Genomic DNA, 13,396 nt, shown 5'->3' with positions numbered 1-13,396 from the left:
CCAGCACCACTCCAAAGTGACTCCTCCCTAGGGAGACAAGCCACAAACACCAGTTCCACTGCTGATCCAGAAATGCGCTGGAGGAGACATCTGACTGGACTGCCAGCCCCACCTACCAATAAAAGCAACTCAGGGGACAAGGCACAAAGAGCACCCTGGAGGTCAATACTACTGCAGCCCCAGACAGACTGGGGATGGTCTCTGGTTTGACTACAGACTATACCCACCAATGAAAGCCTCTCAGGGGACAACATAGGAAGAGTGCCCTGTAGTTCCATGTGACAACAGCCCCAGAAAACAGGCTAAAGGAAGTTATCTGGTCAAACAGCGGACACTGCCCAACTATAAGCTTACAGTGGCCCCACACTTGCACCTTAACAGCTTGATGACCAAACCCTACCCACAATAGGCAAAGTGGGCTATTGCATCCAACTGGACTGAAAGCAAACCAGGCTCAGCTACAATAGTAGGGCATACACAGCCGATATAGGGGACACCCCTGAAGCACCTAGCCCTGGTGAACAGGGAACATTGCACTACAAGGCATCACAGGTCCTCCTCTGCATTAGGCCACTACTTTCAAGATCAGGAGACGTAGCTGACTTTCCTATTAGAAACAGACAAAATGAGGAGACAGTTACAGGTCCCAAATGAAGAAAAAAGGGCAAAACCACAGCAAAGGAGCTAAATGAAATAGATGAGCAATATTCCTGAGAGCTCAAAGTAATGGTCATAAAGATGGACTTGAGAAAAGGGTGGAGGATCTGAGAACTTCAAGAGACAGAAAATATTTTTAAAATAACCAGAGATAAAGGATAACTGCATTTAAAACAACACTAGAGGTAATCAATAGCATATTAGAAGAGGCATAAAGATGGGTTGGTGAGCTGGAAGACAAGGTAATGGAAAGCAACCAAGCTCAACAGCAAAAAAAAATAAAAATGAGACTAGGTTAAGGGAACTTTCCAACATCAAGTGTAATAACATTCATATTATAAACATCCCAGAAGAAAAAAGGAGGGCAGAAAACTTAAAAAAAATAGCTGAAAACTTCCAGAATCTAGGGAAGGAAACAAATCCAGACCCAAGAGACAGAAAGTCCCCCGACTCCCAGCAACAAACAAGAAACCAAGGAGGTTCAAACCAAGACACATAATTAAAATGGCAAAAAGTAGTATGAAAATTTTAAAAGCAAGAGAAAAGGAAAAACATTATATACAAGAGAAATCCCATAAGGCCCTTTAAGCAGAAATTTTGCAGGCAGAAGGGAAGGTAGGATATATTCATAGTGCTACAAGGAAAAAGTTCTGCAACCAAGAATACTCTACCCAGCAAGACTTGCATTCAGGATAGGAGAGATAAAACGCTTCCCAGAACACCAAAAGTTAAGAGTTCATGACTACTAAATCAGCCTTGCAAGAGAGGTTAAAAGGGAATTCTTTGGGGGGGGGGGGAGAGGGGGGAAGGCCATAATCAAGAAAAAAAAATTAGGAAAGAAAAAAATTCAGATAAATGCAAACAAATTAATCACTTATAAAACCAGTATGAAAATTAAACCACAAAGGTAGTAAAATCAATTATATCTATAAAAATCAGTCAAGGGACACACAAAATAAGAGCATGGCATCATATACATCAAACTTCAGCAGGGGGTGCAGAGTAAAAATATTGTGCTTTCAGAATGGGTTCAAACTTAACCAACTTAACATAGAATGCTATATGAGTAAGGTAATTTGAAACTAATGGTAACCACAAATAAACCAGTAATAGATACACAAGAAAAAGATAAAATAAAGAGAAGGAATCCAAGCATATCACTAAAGAAAGCTATCAAACCACAAGGGGAGAGAGCAAGAGAAGGAACAGAACTATAAAAACAACCATAAGACAGGGGGGGCCTGGGTGGTTCAGTAGGTTAAGCATTGACTTCAGCTCAGGTCACGATCTCGTGGTCTAAGAGTTCAAGCCTTGCGTCAGGCTCTCTGCCGACAGCTCAGAACCTGGAGCCTGCTTTGGATTTTGTGTCTCCCTCCCTCTCTCTCTCTCTGCTCCTCTCCTACTTGTGCTCTGCCTCTCTCCCTCTCCGCCCCCCCAAAAATAAATAAGCATTAAAAAATTTAAAAAACAACAACAACAAAAAGTTAGTACTACTATCAATATTTGGGGGCACCTGGGTGGCTCAGTTTAAGTGTCCAACTCTTGATCTTGGCTCAGGTCATGATCTCATGGAACACCACATCAAGCTCTGTACTGACAGTGCGGAGCCTTCTTGGGATTCACTCCCTCTCTGCCCCTCCCCCACTTGCACTCTCTCAAAAACAAACTTTAAAAAAAAAACACAATATTTTGGATGTAAATGGACTCCCAACAGAGTCCTGCTGCCTACAGAGGACTCACTGCAGACCTAAAGACACATACTGAATGAAAGTGAAGGGTTAGGAAAACACTAACATACAAGTGGAAGTGAAAAAAAGCTAGAACACTAAACCTTATATTGGACAAAGACTATCACAACAGACAAAGGACACTACATAATGATACAGGGAACAAGAGAATATAACAAATGTAAATATTTACACGCTCAGTATTGTAGCTCCCAAATACACGAAGCTATTAAGACAAAGAAATTACCAGTAGTACAATAGTGGGGGACTTTAACACCCCACTTTTTTTTTAATGTTTATTTATTTTTGAGACAGAGAGAGACAGAGCATGAATGGGGGAGGGGCAGAGAGAGAGGAAGACACAGAATCGGAAGCAGGCTCCAGGCTCTGAGCCATCAGCCCAGAGCCCGACGCGGGGCTTGAACTCACGAACCGTGAGATCGTGACCTGAGCTGAAGTCGGACGCTCAACCGACTGAGCCACCCAGGTGCCCCAGCACCCCACTTTCATCAATAGATCAATCAGACAAAAAAGAAATCAACAAGGAGACCACAGTTCTGAATGAGACACTGGGCCAGATGGATCTAAAAAATATATTCAGAGCATTCCATCAAAAACCAGAATAAACATTTTATAGTGTACATGGAACATTATCCAGCATAGATCACATATTAGGCCACAAGTCTCAAACTCAAAGAGATGGAAGTCATGTCATGTATCCTTTCTGACCACAGTGGCATATAACTGGAAGTCCATCACAAGAAAAAAAAAATCTAGAAATAACAAATACATGGAGGCTAAATAACATGTCATGAAACATGTTATCTAAATTGGGAGAAAGGAAATAAGGGCTATTTAGTCCCCTTCCTCAGAAATATAAAGAACAGTCATTCAATAAGATTTCTAGTTATTCTTTTATAATGGAATTTGTAAGGATTTTGAAAAATTCTGGAACATTTCTCACTTCTCCCTAACATTTATATTGTTCATGGCCTGCTTTCTTAAAGCAGAGGGAATAGCAGAACAGGAGAGGGAAACCTGGGGATTAGATGATGAGCTAACAGATTTAGTTCCAGAGCCTGATACAAGGAAATCAAGGAAGTAGGGAGACGTAAGGGAGGAATGAAGGGAGAGAGAGAGGGAGATAGTCATTATTTGTACTCTACTGTGTGAGATAGCTTATCTTTTGAACACACTATTCATTCAAATAAGACTTTTGAGAACAAAGTATGTACCTACTAATTCACGCTGATCTATCTACACCAGCAACATGCTCTGCAAATACTGTATACTAAATATCTGCATGACTTAAAATGTAACCCTAGAAATGTATATTTACAGTCTCTAAAACTATCATCAGCTATGCAGCAAATGCATTCTAATAAGGAGACATCTTACATTTTACGATTTTTTTTATCTTTAGCTCATCAGTTAGAAGATGGCATGAAACCCCTTTAAAAGTCCTATCTGGGGTGCCTGGATGGCTCAGTGGGTTGAGCATGGGACTTCAGGTCATGATCTCGTGGTGAGTTCAAGCCCCACATCAGGCTCTGTGCTGACAGCTCAGAGCCTGGAGCCTGCTTCTAATTCTGTGTATGTCGCTATCTCTGCCCCTCCTCTGCTCTCTCAAGTAAATAAACATTAAAAAAAAATTTTTTTTAAAGTCTTATCAAACTTGGGTTCTTTCTTCTGCTCTAGCAAATCACTCAGATAAGTTAGTGAGTCATCTGAGCATTTGGTTATAACAGATCCTAAAAGTAATTCAGGCATACCAAGCTACCCTCAAAAATTACATATAACTTCTGTTACATAGTTTCTAGATATCAGAGTTGTGCATTAGAGAATTGGTGAGTAACAGATGTCATGTTCAACAGGAGTCGATTAACCAAGGTAATGATTCCTCTATTGAAGTACAACTAAGCTTATAGATGTGAAATTAGCTGCTTCACATATTTCTAACTTGCTATGTCAGGGCAAGTGGGCAAAGACAGAAGCATATCCATATACCTCTTCTCTGAGACAATTCTGTCTATATTTGTATTATAAAGTACCAAATATCTCCTCTTCTGTAATCTATTTTAAAACAAATAGAAACAGATATTATCACCATCCAAAGTCAAGGGAAAAAAATAATTACTAGATTTTGCATTATTACATCCTGAAGTAAATCTCTAGGGAAGATAGCTCATTCATCTAAGTCTGTTTCAATATCATATACCTATTATTTATTACCAGTTTGGGTATTTTATAGCCAAATTCCCCAGGATTCCAGAGGGGAATAAAGAAACCCTAAGCAAGCAATGAAAAATATTAACTTACAATTTCCAGTGAAAAGGCTGAAACCTTAATACTTTATTCTTAAACAATATCTGATCCAAATGGACATACACAGTTTAAATGTATCTCAAATAATATTTTGCCAAAATCCCTAAGTCTTTAAAACACAAGACATTTTTTAATCCACAGAAAAATATGTAGCATTTAGCTTTTAACTCTTAAGTTTAAGAAAAATTCTAAGATCATCAGAAAGATTTTAGATAGTCACTGTTTGAATTCTCCGGGATTTAGAAGGTCACTGTACCTTATTCATTAAGAACTAAAACAGTTCTAACCCCACTGCATCCCAAAGGCTCAAGTTCACCAAATCACATTTACATCTGGAGGTTTCATTTAATGTTGGCTTATTTATCCTCTAATTTACTGCTATAATCCAGCTTATACAGGTAGTCAGCATAGTAATGCAAGTACTATATTTCAGATTAAGATATTACAAATGATTCCCTTTCTTGGTCTTTGGGGTAGATATTTATCATTTTGGGGGATAGGCAACACAAACTCCAATCTGTATTGAATTTTCAAGTGGTTATAATACTGATAGAATAGAGTACTCCACCTCTAACCAAGGAAGTTTAAGGAAGAAGAACATATTTATCCTTGGGATCCAAGATACAGATATGGAAAGTAGGCTCAGCCAACTGGATTATCGGATACTCTTTCAAGGCATTAGAACCTGCAGAAGGTATGTGAAGACACAGGACAAATCAGAAACAAGTCAAGAGGAGCCTGCCATAGCAAGGGGCCATTACAAGTGGGGCCCAGCCATCAGCGAACATGCTCCCAGCTGTATCATTTAACACAACTGTACTAGTGGCATAATGTGAACCAGGTTTGGTTTCTGTTGTCTGTAGTCACTGCCTGGGTTTTTTTTTAGTGTTTTTAATATTTGAGAGAGAGACAGAGAGAGAGAATAAAAGCAAGGAGGGAGACACAGAATCCAAAGCAGGCTCCAGGCTCTGAGCTGTCAGCACAGAGCCTGATGTGAGGCTCAAAAACACGAACCCAGGAGATCATGACCTGAGCTGAAGTCCAGACACTTAACCAACTGAGCCACCCAGGCTGTTTTCTGGAGTTAGGCTCTCCACCGTCCTTTGAAGTCTGAGCTTCCTAATATATTTCAAATAATTATCCTTTCAGCTTCAAGTTATCCAGTCAATTTCTGTTACTGGGAACCAAGAACCCTAGTTGACATAGTCTTAGAAAATGATTTTTAAAAATCCTTCCATAAGGTCTTTCTTGGACATTGGAATAATATTAAGGCAATCCCCAAGCATCTTAATTTAATCATGTGGGAATTACAGGCTCTACCCCATTGGCCTTGGTTGCATAAATTTCGAGCTCTGAATTTTCTATTTTAAGTATTCACATATTCTTCATTTTATTTGTTGGTGTTTTCTAAAATGAGTTTTTATACTGTAAGAAACTTGTTTCTTCAATTGTTTCCTATTTAAAAGAAAAATACTTAAAATTACTCCTTTTCTCCCCCTAGAAATTGTGTTTCCCATGTTTCCTGTGAAGTTTTTACACAGTCCTTACTTCCTGGTTTGTTCCATTTTATCCAGGAGTATTACAACAGATTCCTGTTTAGTTGAGCTTGATCTTTATTGCATTTCATTAATATAATGGCCATTAAAATAACACTTCCTAAATCATGTTTCAATGAGGTTTCCATAAATAAATGTAATGAACACTGAGTCAGTAACAAAAAATTAAACCAGTGGTTCTCTGCAACCCTTCTCAGAGCCTTTAATACACCAATGCTTTGTGAATCTGAAAGAGAACGATGTAACAGAGCATTTCCTAAGACCTGCTTTTGGGATCATTTTGCCCAGAGGGACTTCTTATATGGTTTCTCACAGCATGGTTTAGAAAATGCTGCACTGGAGAGACCTTTCTAGAATGCATAGAAGATCCTAGATCCTTCCTGATTAGAACTCTTCTAATATAGATTAGTTCATCATCTACCAGCATGAGCAGCAATCTAAGTACCACCCATGGGCCAAATCCAGCCTTGCAGTCTGTTTTTGTAGAGTCTGCAAGCTCATAATTATTTCCCCCCCAATATTAAGAAAAATTTTATAACATGGAGATATTATATAAAAGTCAAATTTACATGTTCATCAATAGTTTTATTAGAATACAACCATGCTTGTTCATATATTGTCTGTAGCTGCTTTCATGCTACAGAGATTTATATTCCACGAAGTCTGAAGTATTTACTACCTTGATTATTGCTACCTGGAGAAAGTATGTTAACCCCTGTACTATAGGATAAAGTCTAAATCCCTTACTATGCAAAAAGATGCTTTCAAATCTAATTCATGCCTACATATCCAGCCTAATCCCCCATGCTCCACCACCTGTGTTTGAATCTAAAGGAACTATTCCAAGTTCCCTTTATGGTTTCCAAATTTTTATATTTCGTGCTCTTTTCCCCCCAAAGGCCTCTTGTCCCTCCCCAGGTCACTGACAAATTTCCATCTCTCAAAGTGTTCCAGCTTCAGGTTGTGTTGTCCCAAGTATGAGAAATGTCTTAATACTCACCACTATCTCTCCCTCTGATTTTCATGCACTATTAGGTTACTTATCACCCTGATTTGTGAATACTTGATTAGTTATTTTCTTGCTGAAGTCTAAGTTCCCTGAAGACATTCACTTGTGTGTCCCCAGTGCCTAACAAATGATAAATGTGGAAATTATGTGCCAAATGGAAAAAAGAAGGACAAAGAATGGGAGGAGGGGTAAAAAGTGCAAAAGGAGCAAGGCAGGGGGTCAGGGGTGGGGAAAGGAGCAAAGAATTTATTTTGCTTCAGAGCATAGTTCATTTGGTAGCACAAAAATTTTTATTTAATCAGAATTCTCTAAAAAGTTTGATTAGAAAATGCAAAGGGGTCGATTTTAGATACCAAAGGCTATTAAAAATATTCAATATAGATATATTTAACATCTATTGACAAAGTATGTACACATTTACCAAGCAACATTTATTAATGACATTTTTCCTCCTTAAATTGATAGAAGTCATAACATGTAATATTCAAAAACTCCCATTTGCCTCTAATCTTAAGATCTAAAGGACCATAATCTGTCACATTTATTAGATTATATGTAATCCTTCCTTTATACAGCTGTTAACATAGGAATTGCAATGGACTTAACCAGTTTAAAAAGGAAACATTTTGCAGATTTATTGAAGAAATACTGGGTTCTTCAAGAACAAAGTTTGGTAGGGTTTTTTTCCCCTGTGACAAAAAACAATTCCATTTCAAAGGATTTCTCAGAGTTTGCCAACCTCAAAGCACTAGATTTTGGCTTTTCTCAAAAGAAACCACTTCACCAGATGTTTGAAGGTTCTTGCATACACATTTGTGCTTTCAGAGATAAATTTATTGACTACATTTACCGGAAAAAGGGCCTATTCACAAAAAGAATGTAAATTTCATGCTGACAAATTTTACATTTCTTTCTCTAAGGAATTTTAGGACCAATTCTTTAAGTTATTGATTAAAGTGGCCAAGCTTTTTAAGTTTCCAAATAGTCCTTACCTAAAATATCATTAGAAGCAGCAGCAATGTAAACCTTGGGCAAAGAATACCAATGCCCCAAATTATGCATATGTAGTAACAAATTATTCAGCATTTCTGCATGACTCCTCATGGCCCGACTGCTTGGTATGCATTTCTCCACAGAGGCATCTTAAGACTCAAAAGCTCTTAGCCCCGTGGCAGCCTCTTTATAACATTTTCAGACCTTGAGAACGAGCAGAAATACTTACATGCAGGTCAGAGAATATCACAGTAATGATATACTTAATGGGGAAAACAGACATTTATACATCTGGCATTCTCTCAATATACTTTCCTAACAGAAATCTTAAATGTTTTTTCCAGTTAAAAATCAGATAGTTGAAAACCCCGTTTATTTATAAACCAAAATGTCAGTTTGCTAATAATGGAAAATACTAAATGTCAAAATATTTCTTCCCACATCTTTATTAAGCCTTCCTCACACCAGGAAGACAGACTACTGGAAGTTTGCATGAGGCAGCACATAAAAGGAAGCAAAGCAAGAAAGTCCATCAATTCTCCTGAGAATTGTATGTATATACAATTGTTATATTTATGTACCAAATGAAAACCTTTGGTAATCTAGCTTTCTCTTAACTCAAGTATACTCCTTAGGTCTTTCTCAGATCATTTAGTCTTCTCACAAACAAGGTTACGGTAATAAAATTCTAGAAGACAGAATTTTCAAAGAACGTGGTGTGCACAGATCAACCCCTAGAGGATGCTTAACAAAAGGACATCTGTCCATGCTGGAGTTGCATCTTTGTCATTGTCAGACATCCTGATTCCACAGCTCCTAGGAATTATAAGCCACTTTTCTATCTGGTTGTGACCAATCCTATGATTGAGGTTTCATTTATTTGTTCAACAGATATATCTGAATCCTTTCAATAGATACTAGGCTGAATCACTTCCAAGACATGGAAATTGTATTCCTTATGGAAGACACTTATCCAGAACCTTAAAAGGATAAGCAAACATATCCATATTTATACCCAGGTACAAAAAAAAAAAAAAAGTAGTTCTACTAAACTTCCAGGAAATAGCTAGTCACTCTTCTTCTAGCAGTCTCAAGTTAGGATGAAAAGATACAACACATGGTCCAGGACCCCACTGTCTGAAAGTACTTCATTAGTAGTGATGGCATGGGCAACAGACTGTGAGCAGTTAGATGCCAGTGAATAATGAACAATGAATTGTCACTGAACTTTGCAAAAAAGCAGATTTTGAAATTAAACCTATTTTGTTGAAGAAGAAACATCAGGATAAAATTGTTCTGTTTTAGAATAAATGTGAGTCTTCTGTAATGTAAAATCAGAGAACAATACAAAGGAGGATCTACAGGACAAAATTACTATGTAATCATGTACTAGTAGCTCATTTAGTTAATAAATACAGATTAGGTACTATCTTGTGAAGGCACTGTTCAGTGGATACAAGGATTACTCTAATTCCTCAAGGAGTCACAGTCTAGAAAAAAAAAATGGCACAACAGAGTTAAGAATAAAAATCATTGATAATAGTAAAATAAAGAAAGGAATATAAGAATAAAGGTAAAAAGGGAAGAAAAGCATAAATATGTAATGCAAACTTGAGATATCTCAAGGCATAAGAACTGAATTCGAGAGGAAGATTCTTTCCTCTTACTATTCTCAGGTCATTTTCTCAAATTTGTTTAATCCTCTACAGAGAGCCCAGACAAATTTAATCCATCTACACTTCCTTTAGACAGGAAATATGATTTCTAGAAGATATTCAAATATAGTAACAACTCACACAGAAAACCAACAGTTTGTCATAAAAAGATTTTACTTTTACCTGAAAAGCATTCCAGTAAAATGACCTCAGTGAGAATTCAGTCACCAAAACAGTTTGATTAACTTAAGCTTAAATTCACATATTGTACACTTTGCTCTAATTTTGAAAAAGAAGTTCCTGTTGGGAGAAGATATTTGCAAATGACCTGATAAAGTGTTAGTATCCAAAATATATAAAGAATACAACTCAATACCTAAAAAATAATCCAATTAAAAGTGGACAGAATAGGGGCGCCTGGGTAGCTCAGTTGGTTAAGAGGCTGACTTCAGCTCAGGTCATCTCACAGTTCGGGAGTTCAAGCCCCATATTGGGCTCTGTGCCAATAGCTCAGAGCCTGGAGCCTGCTTCGGACTGTGTGTGTGTGTGTGTGTGTGTGTGTGTGTGTGTGTGTGTGTGTGTGTGTGTGTGTGTGTGTGTGTGTGTCTGCCCCTCCTCTGCTCCCTCTCTTGCTTAAGAAAAAAAAGAATAAACGTCAAAAAATATTTTTTAATGGGCAGAAAACATGGACATCCCTCCAAAGATGACATAAATGGCCAACAGACCCATGAAAAGAAATGCTCAACATCATTTGTCAGAGAAACGCAAATCAAAACTATAATGAGATATCACCTCACAGAAAACGCCTCACACAATGATGTATTTTGGCTAAAATCAAAAACCTAAGAAACAAGGGCTGGAAAAGATGTGGAGAAAAAGGAATCCTGTTGCATTGTCGGTAGAAATACAAATTGGTGCAGCCACTGGAAAACAGTAAAGACATTCCTCAAAAAATTAAAAATAGAACTACCCTATAATCCAGTAATTACACTACCAAAGAATACAAGACATTAATTTCAAAGGCTATAGGTACCCCTGTGTTTATTGCAGCATTATTGACAATAGCCAAATTATGGAAGCAATCCAAGTATCCATCAATAGATGAATGGATAAAAGGTATGTGGGGAGGTACACACACACACACACACACACACACAGGAATATTATTCAGCCTTACAAAGAAAATGAAATCTTTCCATTTGCAATGACTTGGATGGAGCTACAGTGTATAAAGCTAAGCGAAATAAGTCAGAAAAAAAGACAAATCTCATATCATTTCACTCAAATGTGGATTTAAGAAAGAAAACAAAGCAAAGGAACAAAACCCAAGAAACAGACTCTTAACTGTAGAGAACTGGTGGTTACCAGAGGGGAGGTGGGTGGGAGGATGGATGAAATAAGTGGTAACGATTTAAGAGTACACTTCTCATGATGAGCTTGAAGTAATGTATACAATTGTTGAATCACTATATTGTACACTTGAAACTAATAAACAGTATGCTAGTTGTACTGGAATTCGAACAAAAAACTTAAGCTCCTGCTTATTCACTATGTCTAACAACAGAATGCATTTCCCAAGTATCAGAGTGTAAACAATCATCCATTGAAGACTAATAACGCACAAATTAGCTGTGTCCAGACTAGTACAGGCATAGCTGCTCTAGATTTAAAGCCCTTGTGAGGCTATTTCCAACATCAAGTTATATTAACTAGAATTCATCCTATCTTTCAGGGAACTATAAAGATTCTTCTACCAAAACTCCCGACACCCAGGAAACCAACTTATACCATATATTTTTGGCATGAATATAGTGTAATAGAATTTTGACTTAGACTTTTAAATACTAGAATTTTCATGCTTGATTGCTTCTTTAAAATACAGTTTATCTTCATAGATCCTTCTAAAGCCATTTAAGCACTCCTCAACAGCCAGGATAGAGTTAAGCTGACAGACTATGAAATATCTAGGACTGTGTCCTTCAAAGAAAAGATTACTCCATTTCTATTTAGATACCTATGCCACAATGAGAATGTGGCTGAGAAAAGCATTTGGGCTGTAAGCAAAGATCTATCAGTTTGCTTATTGAGCTGGAAGGAAAGTTTCTCTAGTGGAGTATCATCTACAAATTCACCAGATCCAAATGCTCAGTTGCAAACATTTGGAATTTGAACTCTCCCTATGGCACACTTTTTAACTAAGAGTAAATCAATCAATCACTGGAAAGAACACCTGGGCAATAGAGCCGCACTCTATGAGACGCTTCAATCCTTCAATAGCTCCCTGCTAGAGATGTTGGAATCCAAAGAGGCCCCATTAGTGCTATCCTTTTCCCCTGAGTTCTGAAGCACTTGAATAAGAAATGTACAAGACAAACGGGAGTCCAAAAGAACATCCCTGTCACTGGCAAAAGCAAAGTCGCAAGATACAGTTTAATGTGAAAACTGACCAGGACTGAAAATCTCCTGCCCTCTAAATCCAGCCCTAGGGACAGACTACCCAAAGGAAATTTTGAGTCTGTAGAGCAAAACATTTGCACAAGTCATCATTTCCTCTCTTCCAGAGTGGATAGAGAATGGTCAAAAAAAATCCCAATTCCTTTCATTTAGGACTATTGATAGGTTCACTGCTGACCACTGATAAACTTGGATCAATGTGGTTTCCTGTCAGCCAGACAAGTAAATCAACAATGACTGGAAAGAGCAAGGAGTGGAGTAAAAGACCAGGCATGCTTAGGGGAAATTCCTCCTCTGAGAAACCAGAAGAGTAAAATAGTACCTCACATAATTCACAAGAATCAATACACAGTGGATTTATGCACTGTAAGGTAGATCCCTTGATACTACAACACCACACAGGCTTTACTAGAGAAACTTAGGTCGAAAAAAGAGAAGACCCCACTCCCTCATCCTACCATCATCCCACAGAAAAGTGAACAAGAACCAGCATGCTCTGCTGCACATGTAAAATGCATTCATATTCCAGGGGAAGGACACCTTACACTCCATTATGATCTTTTTAATTTTTTTTTTATTTGAATATAGTCGACATTGTTTCATTAGTTTCAAGTACATATGATCTCTTATAAAGTAAAACTATTTGGAGTGCCAGCTATTTAACAGGAGTTATCTGAGGAAAGCAAGCTACCCAGCACCTGGAGACTATGTTCTCAGATACAGACCCTATAATAATATACCTATATATACGTATATATAATATGCCTATATAATAATACCAAGGGATATTAAGTTTAGGTGTAGTCCTTCCTATTGGGTGGTGGAAGAATCTGGTTCATTGTCTACTCAAAAGGAGTTCTGAGGGTCATTAAGAATTTCACTGGTCATATCACAATTTCCCTTATTTAAGGAATATATGTAAAAGACAAAGGTAAAGTTTTCCTCCTACAATTTCCAGATATTTTGCAATAGAGGTGAGCTCCTGTGAATCTTTAAAACATGCTTGAGGGAACAGCATTT

The sequence above is a fragment of the Acinonyx jubatus genome, chromosome B3 (assembly GCF_027475565.1).
Source record: "Acinonyx jubatus isolate Ajub_Pintada_27869175 chromosome B3, VMU_Ajub_asm_v1.0, whole genome shotgun sequence".
Classification (NCBI taxonomy): Eukaryota; Metazoa; Chordata; class Mammalia; order Carnivora; family Felidae; genus Acinonyx; species Acinonyx jubatus.
The sequence above is the reverse complement of the archived record's forward strand: the minus strand, read 5'-3'. Positions refer to the sequence as shown.